The sequence below is a fragment of the Schistocerca nitens genome, chromosome 2 (genome assembly GCF_023898315.1).
Source record: "Schistocerca nitens isolate TAMUIC-IGC-003100 chromosome 2, iqSchNite1.1, whole genome shotgun sequence".
Classification (NCBI taxonomy): Eukaryota; Metazoa; Arthropoda; class Insecta; order Orthoptera; family Acrididae; genus Schistocerca; species Schistocerca nitens.
In genome coordinates, this window is record NC_064615.1 from 704,155,808 (window position 1) to 704,159,438 (window position 3,631).

Sequence of the window (3,631 nt, forward strand, 5' to 3'; positions counted from 1 at the left end):
ATGCTGTGTCGCAGATAGGCACACCGAAAAGACTCTCACAATTATAGTTTTTGGCCGTTAAGGCCTTCGTCAACAAAAGACAAGCACACACACATACACACACACACGCTCACAAACACACACACACACACACACGCAAACGCAACTCACACACACGACTGCAGTCTCAGGCAACTGAAACCAGACTGCCACAGTTGCCTGAGTCTGCAGTCGAGTGTGAGAGTTGCGTTTGCGTGTGTGTGTGTGTGTGTGTGTGTGTGTGTGTGTGTGTGTGTGTGTGTGTGTGTGTCTTTTGTTGACGAAGGCCTTAACGGCCTAAAGCTGTAATTGTGAGAGTCTTTTCGCTGTGCCTATCTGCGACACAGCATCTCTGCTATATGGTGAGTAGCAACTTTCCTTCTCATAATATTGTTACATTCCAACCTGGATTTTCCATTGTTTGATTTTTAATCATCAGGTATGACATCAATGTAATATAATGCAAGTCGGGACGAAAACGGAACTAACGCTGTTAAAAATATGGAAATTGATCACGCGTCGTATTCGATCAATGCTTTACATTCAGTTGCCAATCATCTTCGCTGCAGTTGCATATGAAGCATAATATACAGATCGACACAGAAATGATTCAAGTGGTTTCACATATAAACACGAGCATTAGCTAGAGTGTGAGGAAAGAAAAAAAAAAAACAGAAAGACGCCTAATATGGGCATTGCATTACCAACTTTCCACAGAATTATGAGATCAGTCTTCCGCAATTGTAAATACATATATTCAGCATAAGGAAACCGTAGGACACTTAACAGGTCGAGTACTTACATTGCAAATTAGAGCATTAACGAAAATGGTGTTGACGATGTGTCGCAGAAGACTGTGCAGGTCCGTTCTGCCGCACTCTGCCTCCGTAAGTGCAGTGACTTATGTGGAATGTCGATCTCACACAGAAACCGCCCTATCGTTCGTCGAACTCATGTCACGTGGAATTTTGCCGTACGTGTTTAGGATGCCTTAAACTGAGCCTGCCTTATCGTAACGAATGTCTTTGCACTCGCTGCTGAGATAAAGAATTGTTATAGCCGTTGTAAAAAGAGTCGTTTCGGACATTGCCCCTTTCAAGTCAGATAATTTGCCTAGAGAATAAACTGTTTGGTGCGATAGAAAAGCAGGCATAAAATTCGAAGGTAACTGATTTGCGTCTTGGAGATAAACGGTTTCTTGCTTGTCGACTGCTTCCATTTGCAACACGTTAGGATTCGACGAGGAGGGCAGTGATTCACCTCGGAAATATATAATTTGAATGTGGAGTTTTCAAGAGACGTTCCAAATCGATTCGTCCAAGCTACGGGCAGACCCATCATCCTATTTATAGATACACGTCATAAACATATCATTATAGCTTCCAGAGTGGTACTTTATCGTGATCTGCTAGGACAGCATAATACACAGCGCGCTTGCTTGCGAGACAGGATGGTGAGACAGACCTGGATCAAATTCACGCGGCGGATTAACAGCCGGGACTGTTGCACCCGACAGCCTGACTGGCTTTTAGGCGGTATCTCACGCTCGTTTAGGCAAATTCTGGGCTGTTCCGCAATTTCCGCCTAGGGTACAGCGACATTTAAAATGAGATCACACAGTTTACACGATTCACAGCCAGGTGGCGCGCACGGCTTCCCTCCCTTAAGCCGTCGTCACATGGGACGAGGCAGCTAACGTTGACGTGGACGTGGACGCGGACGTAACATACGACCTCACGCGTTCTCCAGCAGCCGTTGTGAGTTTTATTTGGCTCGTGAACCACACAGTTTCCTTAAGAAAATGGCCGCACGTAAAATAGCTGCGTTAATTCTGTTAGTACTTAGCGAAGAAGAGCGGAGAAAATCACGAAGAAGATTCTGACTCGTCGATGGTTTTAACAGCGAATTGCTGGTGGAGGAACACTTTATAGAGCGGTACAACGATCTAAGATAGATACCGTACAAGTTATTCCTTGCGGTTCTAGGCTCTACAGTCTGGAACCGCGCAACCGCTACGGTCGCAGGTTCGAATCCTGCCTCGGGCATGGATGTGTGTGATGTCCTTAGGTTAGTTGGGTTTAAGTAGTTCTAAGTTCTAGGGGACTGATGACTTCAGACGTCAAGTTCGATAGTGCTCAGAGCCATTTGAATCATTTGAACCAACTCTACAGAGCATGAAGGTTACATCCGCCGGTACTTGTAAATGTATGTATCGTGTAGATAATGTGATTCAGTATTGATGTTACAAAGTTTCTAAGATGATGATGTAACAATTTACCCTGTGTCCTCTCTAACATATTTATAGATGTCTCGTAAACAGCGCACAGCATACAGCAGCAAATCGACATTAAAACCTACGACTGAAAATTCCGTATCACGAAGTACAATGTGAGTACATACATCACCTAATCTCCCTCCGAACAGGCCTTGGAAGGCCCAACGGTACCGACCGGCCGCCGCGTCATCCTCTGCCCACTGGATGCGGCTACAGGGCGGCATGTGGTCAGCACACCGCTCACTTTACGAGACCGGAACCGCTACTTCTCAATCAAGTAGCTCCTCAGTTTGCCTCACAAGGGTTGAGAGCACCCCGCTTGCCAACAGCGCTCGGCAGACCGGATGGTCACCCATCCAAGTGCTAGCCCAGCCCGACAGCGCTTAACTTCGGTGATCTGACGGGAGCCGGTGTTACCACTGCGGCAAGGCCGTTGGCCTACATACATAATAAACTGAATAAAAAGTGATAATTTTAACTGATAAGAAATGACTTCTGGCAAAATTCGAATGAAACTCTATATTCAGAAGTAACCCTTTAAAAAATTGATGAATGTTCACAACAGTATTTACATAACGTGACTTTAAGAAATAACTGTAAGGAAAGGGAATCTCATCTTACTATCAGAGCAATCAATGTAACAATCCTAATATCTGAGCTTCGTTACTGCAATCTCAATAATACAAAACAATGCTACATTTTAAGTCTACAGACACAGTAACTCTTTGATTATCGATATCTGTACCTTACACGTAGCGGCTTAGCTCAGCAGTACTGCTGCCAGGGAAAACGCCAGTGATCGAGCTGCACGGATTGGCGCCAGCTATTGCGGATGGCCAACCACGGGAACAATAGGAGCCATAGCAAAGCAGCAGCCGGCGGGAGACAACGTAAAGTAAGTGCCACAAATGCCTAGGCCACTAACAGTTTGTGAAAGGCTAGGAAAGGAACTAACCACAGCGCAATGCGCTTGGCAATAGGGCTGAAATACGAAGGCGTGTGAGGCAAAGTGCGTGTGACGAACATAGCATTTTCAGTAATATCAGAAAGTGTTTTTTTCATTGTTTAACGTTTTTGAAACAATTACTGCGCAAAATGGTACCGCGCATTCCCTTATATAAAGCTAAGAAGGGAAAAGCAGATGAGGAGAATGGGTTTTCTGAAGGGGGAAATATTTCAAATCAGTCTTTAACCGAAAGTGAAATTCAGGAGGACAATACGTCCATGGGTATAGTGGAAAGTCCGTTTGGAAATTCTACAAAAATAATGGTAGGAAACAGAGCGAAAATGGGCAGCGTGGGGAACATGGGAGCACTGCAATTAAAAAGCGCAAAAAGT

General features: G+C 44.8%; 1 pseudogene; it reads right to left on the reverse strand.

Annotated features, from left to right (window-relative positions):
- Nucleotides 1–2,613: 2,613 nt before the first annotated feature.
- LOC126238444 (5S ribosomal RNA) lies at nucleotides 2,614–2,731 on the reverse strand (annotated as a pseudogene).
- Between the last annotated feature and the right edge of the window lie 900 nt (nucleotides 2,732–3,631).